At 47.2% G+C, this 21,284-nt stretch overlaps 1 long non-coding RNA gene across 1 annotated transcript; it reads right to left on the reverse strand.

Annotated features, from left to right (window-relative positions):
- Window positions 1-370: 370 nt before the first annotated feature.
- LOC115653728 lies at window positions 371-20,633 on the reverse strand. The gene is made up of 3 exons (XR_004000988.1): window positions 20,546-20,633; window positions 17,834-17,835; window positions 371-383 (listed from the first exon to the last, which is right to left on the reverse strand). It is a non-coding gene; the product is annotated as an uncharacterized LOC115653728 (long non-coding RNA).
- Between the last annotated feature and the right edge of the window lie 651 nt (window positions 20,634-21,284).

Genomic DNA, 21,284 nt, shown 5'->3' on the forward strand with positions numbered 1-21,284 from the left:
GCAGGGCGCACTCACTTACACACACACACACACTTACTAGGGTGACCAGATGTCCCGATATAGGCACCTATTACCCCCCATCTTGACCTGATTGTTCACACGTGGTATCTGGACACACACCCAACTCTCCACACACACTCGTAACTCTCCACACGTCCAACTCTCCACACACTTACACACGCACCTCTCCACGCGCGCAGCCAACTCTCCACACACCCCAGTGTCTCCACACGCACACACACCCTCTCCACAAGCACGCAGACACACACCCCACCCACCCCTGCTCAGCAGGTTCAAAACTCTCCCGGCTTGGTTGGGAAAGCAGCTCCCTTGCAAGCCTGGGCTGCAAAGCCACCTTTCTCCCTTTCTCCTTTCAGACAAAGCTGGCAAGCTGCTCTGCGCGCAGGGGTGTCCTGTCCATTTACAAATCAATACCGACCTCCGGAGAACCCTGCATTAAACATGAGCCCTCGCAGGGCTCTGAGCCCAGATGCTGCTGCTCCCAGCCAGCGGCTGGGGGGACGCTCCTCCGGTCCCTCTTTTGGGGGTGCACAAGGTCCGCGCCTTTGGGGGCAGAGTGCTCAGGCTTGCAGCACCCCTTCAGAACTCGCAAGGGGAATTTAACAGAGGGAAGCTGCTGAGCCGGGGGGGTGCATTTCAGGCTGGCTCTGTCGAGAGGGGTGACACTCAGGGAGCCCCTGTCAGATTAGTCTACCACTTGGCAACGCGTCCCACACACGCGTTCAAACACATAGGCAGACACCACAGGAGTAGGTGTCATTGGGCATGGCAAGGCACAGGCAGAGCAAAGCAGGCTCAGACAAGGCACAACAAGGCAGCTGCAGGCGTGCACAAGTGCACACGGGTAAAACAAGGCAATGCACAGCAGCTGCAGATGTGAACACACGTGTGCAGGCAAAGCAAAGCAAGGCAGCTGCAGGAGTGCACAAGTGCACAGGAGCAAGGCAAGGCAGCTGCAGGAGTGCACAAGCATGTGCAAGCAAAGCGTGGCAGCTGCAGGAATGCACAAGCACACAGAGGCAAGGCATAGCAGCGGAGTGCACGAGCGTGTGAAAGCAAGGCAAGGCAACTGCAGATGTGCACAAGTGTGTGTAAGCAAAGCAAGGCGTGGCAGCTGCAGAAGTGCACAGGGGCAAGGCAAGGCACGGCAGCTGCAGACATGCACAAGCATATGCAGGCAAAGCAAGGCATGGCAGCTGCAAGAGTGCACAAGCCTGTGCAAGCAGGGCATGGCAGCTGCAGGAGTGCACAGGGGCAAGGTAAGGCATGGCAGCAGAGTGCACAAGCACGTGCAGGCAAAACAAGGCAAGACAGCTGCAGGAGTGCACAAGCGTGTGCAAGCAAAGCATGGCAGCTGCAGGAATGCACAAGCACACAGAGGCAAAGCATAACAGCGGAGGAGTGCACAAGCGTGCACAAGCAAGGCAAGGCAGCTGCAGGAGTGCACAAGCGTGCACAAACAAGGCAAGGCAGCTGCAGGAGTGCACAAGCGCACATGGGCAAAGCAAGGCAGGCGCAGGTGTACACAGGCACAGCAGGTGCACATAGGCAAGGCAAATCAGGCACACATGTAGATAAAGGTGGACTGAGATTTATTGGGGCCCCCGGGCACCATTACCAGCCACTATTTAAAAATCACGTAGTAGCCTCAGGCAGGTGTGGAGCAGGGGTGGCAAGGTGATAAGGTGATCAGCTTCCCTGCCATGAAGCTCAGCCCCTGCCTGTGATGCCAGCCTCTTTCCGGTGTGAAGTTGAGGTTGGCCTTAGCCCCCTTGCCATGGGGCCCCGCTCCTGCTCCTCCTCTCCCCGAGGCCCCGCCCCCTGGCCAGGCCAGAACCAGGCAGTAAGAGCCACCCAGGGAGCCTCAGCCGCTGTGGGGAGACCCAGACCTTTCACCTGCCCTGGGCTGCACACCCGAGAGGTGGGGGATAGGGCTGAAGAGGGCTCTCAGGATTCTCAGCCCCCTGCCCAGGCTCTGGCTTCTGGCTGGTCGTGGAAGAGCTGGGACAGTTGCAGTTTTCAGCAGACAGCCCCATTACTCAGAGAGTGTCAGAGGATTGTACTTAACTATTCCTTTCAGCACATCCACAGTCTCATCATCCCCTTAGTACGGCTCATTTTGCTGCACAAAACCCAAATGTCCTTCCTCTTTTTCCTACAGTGAAAAAAAAAACACTGATGAATTTCCACTTAGAGCAAATCCGTGACTTGGCTGTAGAGGGGAGGGGTCGGGGAGAGATTTTGTTGATGTTGCTAAAAGTCACTGGCCACTAGGCAGAAACAATGACATTTTGTCTGGGACCGAATTCCTGCATAACTTGTTTGTTAGTTATATAACAGTAATGAATATGAACAGATGCCAGTGTGTGATTTCTTTTAACATGGAGACACGGTTACACACCCGTGTCCACATGGCCCTAGACAGGATGAGACTCTTAATCCAGTGGCAAGGAGACCAAGACGACTGGAGACTGCCATCCTGCTGCAACCTTCGTCCGCCTTCACAGCTGTTTGGAGAAATTTTCTCTTCCTCTGCCTGCACCGGCATTGAGGACTTGGGAGGTCAGATCACTGTTCATCTGGAACCTCACCTTCAACCTTGCCGATAATTATTATTTTTATGGTAGCACCTACTGGCTCATTGTGCTAGGGCCTGTACACACACATAGCGAGAAGCAATCCCTGTCCCAGTGATCTTGCAATCAAAACAGACAGGAGACAGAAAGCTTGGTGGGAGGGGAAACTGAGGCACAGCAACAAAGCGATTTGCCCAAGGTCACACAATAAGTCAGTGGCAGAGCTGGGAGTAGAGCTCGGATCTCTGAGACCCAGTCCAGCCCCCTCACCACTGGGCCACGCTGCAGATAAAGTGCAGGCTTCCAGGCTGAAATATTCAGAAAATGAAAAAGTAAATAGCCATTTGGCAACAGCCCCATGCGCAAAGCGAGGCTCAGTTGTCACAGAAACTGATCAGTGCCAGAGAAACAAAGAAAGCGACGAAAGGAAAAGATCTGAGCCTGGCGGGAAGCATTCAGAAACCACGGTGACAAGAGCCATAGGAGTGGGTGACTTAGACAGGGAGAGACAGCAGGAGACACAGAGCTGCTGGGCGTGGACAGAGGGGTTAGCTGGGAGGAGAGTTGAGACACAATGCATTTCAGGCCGCTGAGAAGTGCCAGGCTGACAGCCCTAGATACTGAAGTGCTCAGTTATTCACCCAGCAGCAGGGCAAGCTTTGTCCACACATGATTCACCCTGGCCACCTTTAAAGCTAAGAGCGGATTTTGGTCTCCACAGTCCAGCCTCAAGTCCTTTGTCCCTCTGCTGAGGGCACCTGGGCCATGGAGTGCTAGCAGTGCTGGGCGGTTGGTGTCAACGTGATGAATCATCATCAGAAAGTCTCGCTTGCCCATCAGGTTCCCAACTGGTGTAAATTGGCTGTGATTCCTCTGGAGTCCATGGGCCAGATCCCCTCTGGTGTAATTAGCATTGGTGTCAGTTGAACAAGCATTGAAGTCCACAAAGCCAAATTTACATCAGTTGAGAATCTTGCCAAAATCTTTCCAAACCAATTATTCCAGATCTTGTGGCAAACAACTGACTGCCTCATCCAGCGGTTAGTCAACCATCCAGCCAGCTGGCGGAACAATTTGTGGGGAGTCATTTATTTAAAGGAAAACACCAAGGTCAATGATCTGTACGGAAAACTCCAGTTAGTGTGTGCACTCCAGCATCCCAGCTTAACAGGACAAAACATCAGCCCCTCTGGTTTGCGGCCGGGCAGATGCGATTCCCTAACACACGCCTGAGACATTTACAGAAATAGCCCCTTCCAGGAGGGCATCTCGCTGCTAGGAGGAAGGAGCAGAGTGGAGGGGGGCCGGGGGGAAAGCAACCCCTACATTCCCTGCAGGGCTTCAGGTGAACAGCAACTTAGCAAATCGGGCTTGGATCCTTGTTTCCATCTTATGCACAAAAGAGATTCGGGGGTGAGGGGGAGGGAATAAACAGTGGCCAGGAAAAATACAGAGGATGCACAGAAATAGCTGACCTAATATATCACATACCAGCAAGTAAGACTTATCAGGAAAGAAGCAACAGAACACAGGAGCCAAGAAACCAGCCAGCTATTTACCAGCCAAACCAGCTCACGTTCTCCGAGAAAGTTGCATGCAGGAAACAAGAGGGAGAAAGAGAGAAAGGCAGATCATGAAGAGACTGTAAGAAAAGGAACTCCACAGCCTGCCGCTACTCCTGGACTGATTAAAATTCCTCAGCAGTCATGGCTTGAGAGATTATTTTATGTGCCACTTCACCTCATCCTCATTAGGTTCTTGCTGTGGCTTTCACTGTGTGAAACAGCTGTCGCTATCTTTGTGTGTGTGTGTCCCCGTGTGCATTCTCCGTGGGTCCACACAAGCCTTCTCCGTGTTTGTGTGTGAGAGTGAACAGAAGCATGTGGCTTCCTTGTTTCAGTGTGCAAACTGAACCATGTTTATGCCAAGAGTGGGTGTTTGTCCACATACCCACAGGGTGTGATTCAGTGAGCGGTGTGGGGGAATTGCCATCTGGCCATGTATACGCAAGACTCCATGCATCCTTCTATCAGCCACAGCACTGACTCAGACCGCTGACTCCAGAGGTTGGGAAAAGCAGGCTTCGGCAACCACGGTGCAGCACCCCCAGCCACGATGAGCACAAACCTACTGGAAAGCAAACATTTTTATGGGAGCGTTTATGGTCCCTGTGTCTGGCCTGGAAGCAGCCCGGGAGCCTGCAAACCAGTTTGCGGTCCCCCTGGAACCTTCTGCATTGCAAGCGCTTTGCCTATAAAAGACATCTGCCTCGGGCCGTGCGTTTGGCCCTTTGGGAGAAGGAGGTGAGCTGCAAGTGCTCTTCCCCTGACAGAAGCAGCTTGCCTTGCCCCCAAACACACAGATGTCGCTCCCCGGCACCTGGCAGCCTGCCCTGCGTCCTTTGTGGGGAAGTGTGCATGAGGAGATGCAAATCTAATCCCTGGCCACTTCAGATACACCCTCTTGTGCACCAAGAGAAGGCAGCTTGCCCAGTGGTTACAGCACTAACCTACCACCTGGGAGACCACAGCTCAATACCCTGCTATCCCACCAGCTCCCTGGGTGACCTAGGGCAAGGCACTTAGCGTCTCTCTGCCTCAGTTCTCCATCTGTACAATGGGTCTAACAGCACTGCCCTGCCTCACAGGCACAGGTGCTGGAACTAAGGGTACTGTGGCGCCCCCTGGCTTGAAGTGGTTTCCATTACATGCCGGGTTTACAGTTTGGTTCAATGGCTCTCAGCACCCCCACTATACAATTGTTCCAGCACCCCTGCTCACAACCGTGTTGTGAGGATAAATACACGAAAAGACTATGAAGCGCTCAGATACTATGGTGATAAATACCCAAGAGTAATTATTTTTTGAAAGAACTCCGCTAGGAGGAAAAACCACCCCGACAGACAGACAGACCCACCGATGTTAGGCAATCAGAGGGAGGGAGCTGGGCTGAGACTGAGGAGTTAACAGCAGGAACATAATGCCCTACATTTTCTATCTGACTGGACCTACTTTCAGCTCCCGTTCTGTTATAACCCCTCCCTGAATCCCTTTCACCAGGCAACAGGCCCGGCACTCACCCAGTCCCATGGTTCTCTGAATAGCAACCCCCACACCCTTTTGTCCAAGCCGTCAAGTTGGTTTAGGGTTTGGATGTATCTGAAAGCAAACAGCCAAGATGCAGTTTGAACCTATTGCTGGAGATGGGCAGACCAGCTCTGGGAATTGTTTGGGGGCCTGTGCTCTACAGGGTGTCAGACTCAATAATCACTGTGGTCCCCCTCTGGCCTTGAGAGCTGGGAAGACAATAGGAAAAATTTCCATGAACATTTTCACAATTGGGGTTTTTTTTGGTCAACATTTTGGATACTGGGCCACCAGCCCTAGCAGGGTTAAACACTAATGGACCTGATTGTCATCTCCTTTATAGAGTGGGAGGCAGGAGGCAGAGCCCTGCTCCCGACCATTTTTAATCCTTCTCCCATCCGCTCCCACTATCATGGCAGCGGATCCTGCAGGCCCCGCAGGATCCCAGTCCCATTGCAGGGATATACACTGGTCCTGTGCAGGGCTCCAGTGGGAAGGGCCCCAGAGTTCGGGCTCCAGCCCCACAGCAATGAAACAGCCCTGCAGCCAGAGCCCCACAAGCCCTAGTCGGCTGGCACAGGCCAGCAGCTGTGGGTGTCTAGTTGAAGCGTAGACATATCCAGCGTGTGGTGTAGGAGATACTCATCCGGTTCCCTGGAGTCATACTGGTGTGAAGAGAAGGAGAATCAAGCCCCAGTCTCGGGCGTGATCTTTTAAAAAGCTACATTCCCCCAGGGGTTTTGTTCTTCTCTAATTCTAGTGCTCAAATTTAGGAGGAGGAGGTGAATATTAAAACCCCCTCCGCCAAAAGGATGTATACTCCCCCAAATCACACACACACTCTCTCTCTCTCTCTGTGGAATTGCTAAGCTGCTTATCACCTCCTTGGTGTCTAAGCACCATGGGGGAAAACCACTAGCAGTGGGAGGGTTGGGAGAGTTCTGCCTCAGGTGCACACACTGAAAAGCAATGGGATTCTCTAGCTGTATTTATTTTAACTTCCCCACTTTCTCCAATTCCTCATTTCCTTTCTTTCCTTTGCCAGAGAGAGCCAGATGGGCACTGCCACCCTACCTGCCATGCGAGCTCTGATTCATCCCAGCGCTTCTGCCACTTCTTGAGCAGGCTGGGGATCTAAATATCCTTCTCTTTCAGAGCCTGGACCCACCCAACAGACCCACTCCTGCAGCAGGCAAGGCAGTGTGGCTGTACCAGGGGATTGGAGCTTTCGGGATTTTTCCCCAAAAAAGGTGTTTAGTCAAAAAGTGGCTGTTTTCCACACACAAAACTTCTGTGAAAAAATATCACCCTTACCCATCATTTTAATTTTGCCAAATTTATTTTCAAAATGTTTTCATTTTGAACCAGAAAGTGTATTTTCTTCTGGGGGTGGGAAGGTTTTCGACAAGCTAGAGATTTTGGTAAAAAGATACGATGGAAAGCATAGTGAGAAATGGGCCCATTTCAAACTCGCTGAGATGGAAACACCTTGGAAATGTCAACATTTTTTCAGGAAATTGTCTTCCCATGTCCCAACCAACTGTCCTGCATGTCTGTGTCAATGTCAACTCCATAGTGCTGCCCTGGGGTGCTGCATGGAATCGCTAAACCACTACTCATGTCCCCAGTCTAGACAGGCCCCGCTCCCTTCCCTGCCCCCGCCCATGAACCAGGCCCCCCTCCCAGTCTTAGTGGGTTGCCGTGTTCCCTTTCCCCGCTGTTCATTTGATGCATTGTTTTATTCATTCACTCTGGCTTCCTGTTCTCAGAGTGTTCGTTAAAACCTGCATGAACACCTGATCAAAAGCTCACTGAAAGGACGCCTGTGGCTCTAAACTCGGTATTGCTCAGACAAGGGGCTTCACAGGGCAGGGACTGTAGGTACCTCTGTTCCTCAGCACCCTCAGGAAGGGATAAATGAAATTCTCCCTTCTCTGCTCCTGGACATTCTTGTTGCCCACAGCTCCGTTGTCATCTTCCTGCTCTTACTCCTTCCCCCCTTGTCCTCTTCCATGTCCCTTTCCCTTTCACTCATCCCCGCCACACCCCCTTGATTCAGCACCTCTCTATGGGCCCATCGCCATAAGCGTCTGGTCTCTGCATCTCCCCCTCCTCTCAGGCCCAGAGCTGGGACCAGCACCAAGAGACTGATGTCCGTGCTATTTCACAGATTCATAGATTTCAAGGCCAGAAGGGACCATTGTAATCATCTCATCAGACCTCCTGTAGAGAACAGGCCAGAGGCCTGCCCCAAAACAATTCCTAGGGCAGATCTTTTAGAAAAACAGCCACTCTTGATTTAATCCCTGTCAGCGATGAAGAATCCACCCCAACCCTTGCTGCCTTCCCCACGCTCCTCAGTTCTGCTGGCTGACGACAGCCCTAAAATCACAGGGGCCAGGGCGCAGAGTAGTGACAAAATATCCAGAGTAAATATCCTCTGAATTCAAAGGGCTTTCAAAGGAGTGAGAATTCTTCAAGGAAAAATGGCCCTGTCCTGTGAAAATAGGCCAGCTGCTAAGGCAAGAGCAGAGGAGCTCGTAAAATCACCAAGAAGGGCTCTGAATTGAACTGGGTGAGAAATGTTTTTCCTGTCTGGAGAGAATTTTTGAGATTTCATCAATATTTTTTCCTGAAATCTCAAAAAATTTCTCAAACCAAAAATCAGAAAAAAAAAATTGGACTGGGTCAATTGAACCATTTCATTTAGATACTTCTAAAATGTTTTCTTTTGATTTTTACCTCTTATAATTTCTTACATTATAAATCAATGTACATTTCAAAAGTGAACATATTTCCAAGTGAGAAAACAGAACTTTTCCACTTAGAAAATGAGCAAGTTTCGATGAAACCTTAGAAAATGTTGAAACTGGACATTTTGACAAGTTCAAAACTTTTTTCAAGATCTTTTCGAAGTGCGAAATTGTCAGGCGTAGCCCTTTCCCACAGTTTCTGTTTCAATGAATTGACATTTTCCAACAAAACCCATTTTGTTTAAATATTGCCAGCCAGCTCTGAGTATTTTGCCACCTCCCTAAGCAGGACACCCATTTATTTTTTATATGAGAACCATAAAGTTTCTACCCACATGGAGATGATTCATGTCACCTGTTCTGGGACCACATGGTTCCGGGCTAGCTGCTGTGAGGTACTCACCACCATGAAACCTAAACACTGATATATTGGCCAATAGAAAATTAACCTGGAATTTGCCAAGATGACACCAGAGCTATGCAAAATATTCATAGTGAAACATAAAATGGTCATGATTCCAGATTTTTAGTCATGCATTCCTGAAAGGTAGCGAAAACCCTATGATACCTGGCGGAAAAGTCTATGAAATTTAGTTTTTAGCTTAAACATTGAGGAGTCCTTGTGGCACCTTAGAGACTAACAAACTTATTTGAGCATAAGCTTTCGTGGGCTAGAATCCACTTCATCAGATGCATGGAGTGAAACATACAGTAGGGAGATATAAATACACAGCATATGAAAAGATGGGAGTTGCCTTACCAAAGGGGGTCACTGCTAACGATCCAGTTCAATTAAGATGGAGGTGGGCTATTCTCAATAGTTGACAAGAAGGGGTGGAAATCACTTTGGTAGTGCTAATGAGGCCAATGTAAACAAGGCCGCCCATTTCAAAAAATTGACAAGAAGGTGTGAGTATCAGCAGCGGGGAATTAGTTTTTGTAGTGACCCAGCCACTCCCAGTCTTTATTCAGGCCTAATTTGATGGTGTCCAGTTTGCAAATTAATTCCAGTTCTGCAGTTTCTCATTGGAGTCTGTTTTTGAATTTTTGTTGTTGAAGAATTGCCACTTTTCAGTCTGTTATTGAGTGTCCAGGCAGAATGAAGTGCTCTCCGACTGGTTTTTGAATGTTACAATTCTTGATGTCTGATTTGTGTCCATTTATTCTTTTGCGTAGAGACTGTCCGGTTTGGCCAATGTACATGGCAGAGGGGCATTGCTGGCACATGCTGGCATATATCACATTGGTAGATGTGCAGGTGAACGAGCCCCTGATGGTGTGGCTGAGGTGGTTGGGTGCTATGTTTTTCCACTCGCAAAGACGGATCATTGTTAAAAAAGATCTCAAAAATCTGTAAATTTCATTCAGCCAAAGATCCAACCTTATGTGAAAACATGAGAAAATTAGTCTTTCCCCAGTCACTTTGATGCAAAAGAGAGGTCATTTTGACAAAAATTGGAACGATCCCTTCCATTGTCACTTTAATGCAAAAACAAGCCAACTTGGGCAAAAAATTAGAACTGGGTGAAATTTTCCAAATTTTGATCCTTTGACATTGAAATTTCAACAGGAAAAAAATCACTATATCCGTATGACTTCTTGATTTAAACTGGTCCTAGCAAAAAAGCTTGCAGACAGTGACATTTCTGCATTACAAACTGATCCCCAACGAAGCTGGAACTTTAAAGTGACTTTTACTTATTGTATGCATGAAGCGTCACACAAAAGTTGTGATCGTATTTATGCACGGCTGAGTCTGCAGGCTGTGGCAGAAGCATTTTGTGCGCCTGGAAGGGGGGTACACAACTGCATAACAACCAGTGCTGTGCAGAGACAGCAGGAGGTGAGCTCCCTAGGGCAGGGAAAGACTTTTTAAACCAATTCCTCTTACATTGTGTAGGCGCTGTGCTGCTATTTCCAGAGTGCGTGCCACACACACGACAGGCAGAGGGATGTTCTGTCTGGCAAAAAGGGACTATTACAGAACAGTGAAGATGGTTGCTTTTGAAAGCTGCGAGGACTAATGCTCCAGTTGCATCTCACGGGAGGAAAATAAATAAAATCAAAAGGCCTTTTGCCTCATTGATTTCTGACACTCATTCACAGCAGCCTCTGGAATAATTCTCCTTGCCTGCAGTGCCACCTACTGGCAGGGCCTGCTTGGGGATGGATTAGAGTTGGTTTGGATTTAGGTCCAGCTGCGGTGGTGAGGTTGGAAGGGAACAGGCAGTCTGTCCTGCCAGTGTCTGTCATCCCAGCAGGCCTGGATGTGGGCCAGGTGCGGGGGGGGGTGCTCAGTCGGCAGAAGAGCTTCAGAAAGGTACACTCGGGGATCAAAAAAAATATATATATCAATCCTATGGAGTCATTTTCTCCATTAGAAAAGCAGGTGTCTCTCTTCCCAAGGAAAGGGTGCAAGAAACAGCCACGAAAAATGACCTTCCTCCTGGGGCTGCAGGATGGGAGAGATCCTTGTTATTGTTTTATCTTTGGGGTGGCCAGATGTTATAGCGAGGGGTTCATATAACCCCCTACGGAAAGGCAGCATGGGCCACTGGCCAGGGCAGTGGATTGGCAATTAGGACATCCAGGGTATAACTCTGGCTCTGCCACTGTCCTGCTGTGTGACATTAGTCATGTCCCTCCCTCTGCCTGTGACTCAGTTTCCCCCCATTTATTGTCTGACCTGGTTGTTCAGACTGTTTGCAAGCTCTTTGGGGCAGGGACTGTCTCTTACTATGTGTCAGTGCAGCATGCAGCAGAGTAGGGCCCGGATCTTGGCTGGCGCTTCTAAGTGCTACCAGAGAATAAGGGTAAGGAGGTAGCAAAGCTGAACAACAGCAGGGTTTTCACGACTGTCAAAAGAAATCCACCTGTGACTTCCGCTCCATCCAGCAAAACGAGGCTTGGGAGCAAGTCTTTCGGGTCTGTGCTTTCATATGTGATTCTAAAATATTTCCAAGCTGGTGGATAAAGAAGAGACGTCCATTTCTGGGGCTGATTCCTTATACCAGCGTGAAGTTCCACTTGGGAAGTTGGCACTGGGACATTGAGGCTGGCAAAGGTAGGGTGAGTTGGTGACACCTGTGCTCTGTTGTTTTATTGCTGTTTGTGTTATAGGAGTGTCTGGTGGCTCTAAGCAAGATCCAGGCCCCATTGTGCTAGGCACTTGTGAGAGACAGTCCCTGCTTTGCCTCAGCCATCTAAATAGACAAGGTAGACAAAAGATGGGAGGGGAAATGGCGGTTCAGAGAGGAAAAGTGACTTGACCAAGGTCACAGAGCACGGCAGTGGCAGAGCTGGGAATAGAACTCTCCTGAGTCTCAGTCCAACAACCCAGCTGCTCGGCCATGCTTCCTTTGCTGTCAGATTTTCCCCAGGCCAAATTCCTCGGCCCTTTGCCCCAAAGGTTTGTGGTGTGTTTGGCTCTGATCATCAGTGCGTTGAATTGTGGGGCATGCAGCATTTCCCTCGGCTTCCTGTGAGTGCGTCCCATTGGCCATGCAGCCCCCAGCTCAGGGAGGGGAGCACTCAACCATTTAGGACAGGACACATCAGTCACTCCTTCCATCTCAGGACTTCACTGCACACTCCCAGCCTCCATTCATTGACCCTCTGGCCTTCACCTTCTGAATCATGGATCTCTCCCCCAGCCCCTGGCAATCCGAGACTCATGTAGGTGGAGCCAGTTGCCTATGGCCACACGACAGGTCATGGGCAAAGTTCAGAATAGAACCCAGGAGTCCTGGCAGTGACAGAGAGAAGACATCCTTCCACCAGAGGGAGATGGCTCTTGGCTCTGCTCCCAGCTGGACAGTAGGAGTCCCAGATAGAACTAACTGGCCCCTTGTTGAATCTCGAAGCTCATGATATGAACAAATTGTCTGTGAATCACCTATGAACTCCTAGGACAGGCCCCTCCAGAACAGGGTAGACCCACCTAAGGGAAGTTTGTCCTGCTTTAATTCCAGGCCTCAAACCAGATTCTCCTCTGATTTACACTAGTTTTTAATGCCACTGGGATATACCTGCCTATCTCATAGAACTGGAAGAGACCCTGAAAGGTCATCAAGCCCAGCACCTTGCCTTCACTAGCAGGACCAAGTACTGATTTTGCCCAAGCTCCCTAAGTGGCCCCTCAAGGATTGAACTCATAACTCTGGGTTTAGCAGGCCAATGCTCAATCCGCTGAGCTATCCCTCCCCCCAATGTCACTGAGTTCTTCCTGATTTAGGCCCAGATTCAGCAAAAAACTTTAGCATGTTCTTAGCAGGGCAGAGTAACGTTCCGAGGTGGGAACAGAATCGTCATCCTAGATGACTGGCTCGGGGTCCAACTAATCGCCAGATTTGGGGTCAGGAAGGAATTTTCCTCCAGCTCAGACTGGCAGGAACCTTGGTTTTTTTTCGTCTTCCTCTCCAGCATGGTGCATGGATCGCTTGCTGGGGTTATCCGGGCGTGTCTCACCTAATCCGTTCCCTGCCATCGCAGGGGCATTGGTGTTTCCTCTTCTATCTGTGGCACATTGTTTAGACTCCTGAGGTTTGAAATGCTTTAGTCCCACTAAAGTCTTTGGGCTTAATATAGGTGTGTTGGGTGAAACGTAATGGCCTGTGGTATACAGAAGATCAGATTGGATGATCTGATGGTTCCTTCTGGCCTTAAACTCTATGAAACTTTACATATGTGCTTCAACTGCGTCCATCTTAGTGGGACTTCAGTCCATGCTGAAGCATGTTGCTCAACAGGGATGGGCAAAAGCACATGTTTCCTTGGGTCTTCAATACTGATGTAATGATTCTGGAATGGGTTCCCTAGGGAGGTGGTGGAATCTCCTTCCTTGGAGATTTTTAAGGTCAGGCTTGACAAAGCCCTGGCTGGGATGATTTAGTTGGGAATTGGTTCTGCTTTGAGCAGGGGGTGGGACTAGATACCTCCTGAGGTCCCTTCCAACCCTGATATTCTATGATTCACCAGGTATATCTCAGTGGCATAAAAATTAGTGTAAGTCAGAGGAGAATCTGGATTGAGCCCTGCAATTAAAGCAGGACAAACTTCCCTTAGGTGGGTCTACCCTGTCCTGGAGGGGTCTGTCCATGAATCACCTCTCAATGTCTAGTACAGGATGCTAGGAATCATTAAAAAGGGGATAGAGAATAAGACTGAGAATATATTATTGCCCGTATATAAATCCATGGTACGCCCACAGCTTGAATACTGCTTATGGATGTGGTCTCCTCACCTCAAAAAAGATATTCTAGCACTAGAAAAGGTTCAAAGAAGGGCAACTAAAATGATTAGGGATTTTGAATGGGTTCCATATGAGGAGAGATTAAAGAGGCTAGGACTTTTCAGCTTGGAAAAGAGGACACTAAGGGGGGATATGATAGAGATGTATAAAATCATGAGTGGTGTGGAGAAAGGGAATAAGGAAAAATTATTTACTTGTCCCCATAACATAAGAAGTAGGGGCCACCGAATGAAATTAACGAGTAGCAGGTTTAAAACAAATAAAAGGAAGTTCTTCTTCACACAGACAACCTGTGGAACTCCTTGCCTGAGGAGGTTATGAAGGCTAGGACTATAACAGGGTTTAAAAGAGAACAGGATAAATTCATAGAGGTTAAATCCATTGCTGGCTATTAGCCAGGATGGGTAAGGAATGGTGTCCCTAGCCTCTGTTTGTCAGAGGGTGGACATGGATGACAGGAGAGAGATCACTTGATCATTACTGTTAGGTTCACTCCCCCTGGGACACCTGGCATTGGTCACTGTTGGCAGACAGGATACTAGGCTGGGTGGACCTTTGGTCTGATCCAGTCTGGCCATTCTTACGTTCTGGTGCCATATCTACTAGCCAGCTCCTGGGCCATCAGATTCCTTAACATATGTCTACACTGCAGTAAAAGACCCACAGCTGGCCCGGGTCAGCTGAGTCGGTCTGTGGGGCTATGAAACTGCAGTGTAGACATTTGGGCTCAGGCTGGAGCCTGGGCTCTGAAACCCCACAAAGGGGAGGGTCCCGGAGCCCGGACTCCAGCCTGAAATTGAATATCTACACTGCACTTTTATAGCCCTGCAGCCCAGGCCTTGTGAGTCCAAATCAGCTGACCTGGGCCAGCTGCGGGTCCTTTATCACAGTGTAGACATAACCCTTAATGTCGTGAGTTACTGTGCTCAACCATTGCCACGCTTCCACAGCTGTCTGAGTATCAGACTCTTTCCCCTAGGGCCACGCTGTCACAGCTGAATGTTTCCTTGGCATTGTCTCACTCCTCCTTTTGCACTGTGGGGAGGGGAAGGAAGGGGGAAGGAAAAAAGGGAGCAGGACAAAACCAAAATGTTTGGGTTGTGATTTGAATCAAAATGAACGTTTTCCCTTTCAAATCACTTTGTTGGAAAAAAATCGTAAGGTTTCGGGAAACTTTTTGAACGCAATCAATAATTTTTTGTTCAGAATTCTCTTTTATCCATTACCATTGTCCTCCCCATCAGGAATTTCTTCCTGATAATTCAGCTGAAATTTTCCCTGGCTCAGTTGTATCTCAACATGCGCCAAGTTACATCCTCTTACACCAAACCAAAAAACTCCTCCTTCTTTTCCACGTAGCCCCTTTTGTTTTCACAGCCTGTCCCCTGTGCATCCCCTCCTTTCAGCCATCACTAAGCTAGGCTGCACGGATTGAGCTCCTTTTAGTCCTTCCTCACAAAGTCAATCCTCTCCATCTCTCAGATCATGCTGGTTGCTTTTCTCTCCTACAGTTTCTAGTACCATGGTGCCCTGAAATAAGCACAGCCTAGCTAGCTGTTTCTCTGTGGCACAACCAATGAGCCTGCTCAGCTGTTAACCATGGAGTTGGTGCGTCGAGCCCGTCCAGGGACAAGTCTGGCTTTAAATTGTGACTAACCTAGTGCTGTGGTGGAGGCATCATCCCTTGAGGTCTTTCAGCCAAGACCAGGGCTGCCCAGAGGATTCAGGGAGCCTGGGACAAAGCAGGGGAACTGTGGTGCCTGTACTCACCCAGCAGCGGTCTGGGTCTTTGGCGGCATTTCGGCGGCGGGGGGCCTTTCAGTCGCTCCGCATCTTTGCAGCACTGAAGGGCCCCTGCCGAAATGCCGCCAAAGACCCAGAGCGCCGCCGGACCAGGGCTTGCAGGGCCAGGGGGAAATTGCTCCACTTGCCCCCTCCACCGGGCGGCCCTGGCCAAGACTGGATTTCTCTTGCAATGCTGCAGCTCAGACAGAGGCATGGGCTCGATGCAGCCAGCCCTGGGAGGGATCTCAGGTCTGTGCCATGCAGGAGATCAAACTAGATGATCAGAATTGTCCCATCTGCCTGTAAGGTTTATGAATGATATTTAAAGGTTGGCGAGCTTGGCTTTGGTCAATAGGTTTAGAACAAAAGGCTTTTGTAACTCTAGTGCCATCCTCTCATTAAACCCAAATTCACTTCAGGACGAAATGCAGAGATAAAATTTCTCGATACTTTAAATGACTGCTTCATGGAGCAGCTGGTACGGGAACCCACAAGGGGAGAGGCAACTCTAGATTTTATCCTGAGTGGAGCGCAGGAGCTGGTCCAAGAGGTAACTATAGCAGGACCGCTTGGAAATAATGACCATAATACAATAGCATTCAACATCCCTGTGGTGGGAAGAACATCTCAACAGCCCAACACTGTGACATTTAATTTCAAAAGAGGGAACTGTACAAAAATGAGGAGGTTAGTTAAACAAAAGTTAAAAGGTACAGTGACTGAAGTGAAATCCCTGCAAGTCGCATGGGCCCTTTTTAAAGACACCATAATAGAGGCCCAACTTCAATGTATACCCCAAATTAAGAAACACAGTAAAAGAACTAAAAAAGAGCCACTGTGGCTTACCAACCATGTAAAAGAAGCAGTGAGAGATAAAAAGACTTCCTTTAAAAGTGGAAGTCAAATCCTACTGAGGCAAATAGAAAAGCTGGCAGTGTTTGTGCTCCTAAGTGCAAGAGTGTAATAAGAAAAGCCAAAGAGGAGTTTGAAGAACGGCTAGCCAAAAACTCCAAAGGTAATAACAAAATGTTTTTTAAGTACATCAGAAGCAGGAAGCCTGCTAAACAACCAGTGGGGCCCCTTGACGATCGAAATACAGAAGGAACGCTTAAAGATGATAAAGTCATTGCGGAGAAACAAAATGAATTCTTTGCTTCAGTCTTCACAGCTGAGGACGTTAGGGAGATTCCCGAACGTGAGCCGGCTTTTGTAGGTGACAAATCTGAGGAACTGTCACAGATTGAAGTGTCACTAGAGGAGGTTTTGGAATTAATTGATAAACTCAACATTAACAAGTCACCGGGACCAGATGGCATTCACCCAAGAGTTCTGAAAGAACTCAAATATGAAGTTGCGGAACGATTAACTAAGGTTTGTAACCTGTCCTTTAAAATCGGCTTCGGTACCCAACGACTGGAAGTTAGCTAATGTAACGTCAATATTTAAAAAGGGCTCTAGAGGTTATCCCGGCAATTACATACCGGTAAGTCTAACGTCGGTACCGGGCAAATTAGTCGAAACAATAGTTAAGAATAAAATTGTCAGACACAGAGAAAAACAAACTGTTGAGCAATAGTCAACATGGTTTCTGTAAAGGGAAATCGTGTCTTACTAATCTATTAGAGTTCTTTGAAGGGGTCAAACATGTGGACAAGGGGATCCAGTGGACATAGTGTACTTAGATTTCCAGAAAGCCTTTGACAAGGTCCCTCACCAAAGGCTCTTATGTAAATTAAGCTGTCATGGGATAAAAGGAAAGGTCCTTTCATGGATTGAGAACTGGTTAAAAGACAGGGAACAAAGGGTAGGAATTAATGGTAAATTCTCAGAATGGAGAGGGGTAACTAGTGGTGTTCCCCAAAGGTCAGTCCTAGGACCAATCCTATTCAATTTATTCATAAATGATCTGGAGAAAGGGGTAAACAGTGAAGTGGCAAAGTTTGCCGATGATACTAAACTACTCAAGATAGTTAAGATCAAAGCAGATTGTGAAGAACTTCAAAAAGATCTCACAAAACTAAGTGATTGGACAACAAAATGGCAAATGAAATTTAATGTGGATAAATGTAAAGTGATGCACATTGGGAAAAATAACCCCAACTATACATACAATGGGGGGTTATACATAACTATACATACAATGATGGGGGCTAATTTAGCTACAACGAGTCAGGAAAAAGATCTTGGAGTCATCGTGGATAGTTCTCTGAAGATGTCTACGCAGTGCGCAGAGGCGGTCAAAAAAGCAAACAGGATGTTAGGAATCCTTAAAAAGGGGATAGAGAATAACACTGAGATTATATTATTATTATATATTATATATTATATTATTGCCCTTATATAAATCCATGGTACGCCCACATCTCGAATACTGTGTACAGATGTGGTCTCCTCACCTCAAAAAAGATATTCTAGCACTAGAAAAGGTTCAGAAAAGGGCAACTAAAATGATTAGGAGTTTTGAGAGGGTCCCATATGAGGAAAGATTAAAGAGGCTAGGCCTCTTCAGCTTGGAAAAGAGGAGACTAAGAGGGGATATGATAGAGGTATATAAAATCATGAGTGATATGGAGAAAGTGGATAAGGAAAAGTTATTTACTTATTCCTATAATACAAGAACTAGGGGTCACCATATGAAATTAATAGGCAGCAGGTTTAAAACAAATAAAAGGAAGTTCTTCTTCACACAGTGCATAGTCAACTTGTGGAACTCCTTACCTGAGGAGGTTGTGAAGGCTGGGACTATAACAATGTTTAAAAGGGAACTGGATAAATTCATGGTGGTGAAGTCCATAAATGGCTATTAGCCAGGATGCTTAAGGAATGGTGTCCCTAGCCTCTGTTTGTCAGAGGATGGAGATGGATGGCAGGAGAGAGATCACTTGATCATTACCTGTTAGGGTCACTCCTTCTGGGGCACCTGGCATTGGCCACTGTCGGTAGACAGATACTGGGCTAGATGGACCTTTGGTCTGACCTGGTACGGCCGTTCTTATGTTCTTATTTTCTTATGTACAAGTCCACTTGCCACCCTGATGCTGTAATCTTCAGCAGTGTCTTCTATTACCCTTGTGGGTCAGGCTGCTCCGTCACACTGCGGTGAGCTACTGTCAGAGCAAATCCAGCCTTGAAGGGGTTGTCTCAGGGCAGAGACCTCCCCTTGCAGACTAGTACAGAAAACCTACAGTAAGTGGCACCAATAGAGCTGGTCAGAGCGTTCAAAGTGTAGGTAACCCACACACCTTCTGGCTGTGGTGTCTGTCCCTCTAGTGACACCGAGACCACTTAAAGAGAGAGAGAGAGAGAGAGAGATTAATGAGTCTGCTCTACAGCCTTCAACAGCTGTATGGCTTTTAGCTCCTTCAGTAGACGGAGCTCCAGAGGTCCCAGGTTCTATCCACCCATCGATGACCAGGGTCTGTCCGTGTTACATGTAGGCAAGCCCTGAGACACCAAAGGTCCAGGAGAAGGCAGAGTTTCCCCTGGCAATGTGGGGCTTAGGAGTAGGGGCACAGGGCATATACAGATGCCTCAGGATCTGAGCAGGTCTCCAGAGATCTGTCAGTTTTGAGATCCCACTCGCCCCCGTCCTACTATTTTCCTTGAAGGGAAAAATGCCAGGAAACCACTGTGAGGGCAGCCTTGCCTAGCAGTCCTCAGTTCCTTACCACCATTAGTCCCAACCGGAGCACCATCATCCAGCTGTTTCCATTAGGAAAGGGATAGAAAATAAGACAGAAAATATCATAATTAGGGCTGTCAAGTGCTTACAAAAATTAATCACGATTGATCAGGCTGTTAAACAATAGAATACCATTTATTTAAAATTTTTTGGATGTTTTCTACATTTTCAAATATATTGATTTCAACTACATAGAATACAGAGTGTACAATGCTAACTTTATAGTTATTTTTTATTACAAATATTTGCACCGTAAAAACAAAAGAATTAGTCTTTCAATTCACCTCATGCAAGTACTGTAGTGCAATCTCTTTATCATGGAAGTTGAACTTACAGCTATAGAATTATGTACAAAATATAACTGCACTCATAAATAATACAATGTACAACTTTAGAGCCTACAAGTCCACTCAGTCCTGCTCCCTGTTTGGCCAGTTGCTCTCACAAACAAGTTTGTGTACATTTGCAGGAGATAATGCTGCCCACTTCTTGTTTACGTCACCTGAAAGTGAGACCAGACATTCATATGGCACTGTTGTAGCTGGTGTCGCAAGATTTTTACGTGCCACATGGGCTAAAGATTCATATGTCCCTTCATGAGTCAGCCACCATTCCAGGGGACATGCATCCATGCTGATGACTGTTTCTGCTCGATAACAATCCAAAGCAGTATGGACCAATGCATGTTCATTTTTATCATCTGAGTCAGATGCCACCCACAGAAGGTTGATTTTCTGTTTTGGTGGTTCGGGTTGCTCTTTTAAGACTTCTGAAAGCATGCTCCACACCTCCTCCCAGTCAGATTTTTTAAGGCACTTCAGATTCTTAAACCTTGGGTCGATTGTTGTAGCTGTCTTTAGAAATCTCACATTGGTACCTTCTTTTCGTTTTTTCAAATCTGCAGTGAAAGTGTTCTTAAATCAAACAGCATGTGCTGGGTCATCATCCAAGACTGCTATAACACAAAATTCATGGCAGAATGCGGGTGAAACGGAGCAGGAGACATACAATTCTTCCCCAAGGAGTTCAATCAGAAATTTAATTAACACATTTTTTTAACAAGTGTCATGAGCATGGAAGCATGTCCTCTGGAACGGTGGCTGAAGCATAAGGATCATTCAAATGTTTAGTGTATCTGGCACGTAAATACCTTGCAATGCTGGCTACAAAAGTGCCATGCGAAAGCCTGGTCTCATTTTCTGGTGGCATTGTAAACAAGAAGTGGGCAGCATTATCTCCCATAAATGTTTGTCTTAGCAATTGGCTGAACAAGAGGGAGAACTTAAAGGACTTGTAGGTGCTAAAGGTTTGCAGTGTTTTGGTTTTTTCGAGTGTTGTTATGTAAGAAAACAAATCTACATTTGTAAGATGCAATTTCACAGTAAAGAGACTGCACGACAGTACTTGGTATGAGGCGAATTGAAAAATACTATTTCTTCTGTTTATCATTTTTACAGTGCAAATATTTGTAATAAAAATAATAATACAAAGTGAGCACGGTACACTCTGCAGTCTGTGTAACTGAAATCAATATATTTGAAAGTGTAGAAAAATATCCAAAAATATTCAACACATTTCAATTGGTATTTGATTGTTTAACAGTGCGATTAAAACTGTGATTAATTGCCATTCATTTTTTTAATTGCGATTAATTTTTTTGAGTTAATCGTGCAAGTTAACTGTGATAAATTGACAGCCCTGCACAATACCACTATATAAATCCATGGTACACCCACACCTGAAATACTGCGTGCAGATCTGGCCAAATAATATATATTGGAAATGGACAGGGTACAGAGCAGGGCAGCAAAAATGATGAGCTGTTTGGAACAGCTTCCACATGAGGAGAGATTAATAAGACTGGAACTTTTCGGCTTGGAAAAGAGATGACTAAGGGGGATATGATAAAGGTCTATAAAATTGTGATTGTAGTGGAAAAAGTGAATAGGGAAGTGTTATTTACTCCTTCATAACACAAGAACTAAGGGTCACCAAATGAAATTAACAGGCAGCAGGTTTAAAACAAAAAAAGGAACTTTTTTCTTCACACAGCGCACAGTCAACCTGTGGAACTGGTGCCAGAGGATGTTATGGAGGCCAAAAAAAGAGGCATTCATAAAGGAAGTAGAT

The sequence above is a fragment of the Gopherus evgoodei genome, chromosome 6, assembly GCF_007399415.2.
Source record: "Gopherus evgoodei ecotype Sinaloan lineage chromosome 6, rGopEvg1_v1.p, whole genome shotgun sequence".
NCBI lineage: Eukaryota > Metazoa > Chordata > Testudines > Testudinidae > Gopherus > Gopherus evgoodei.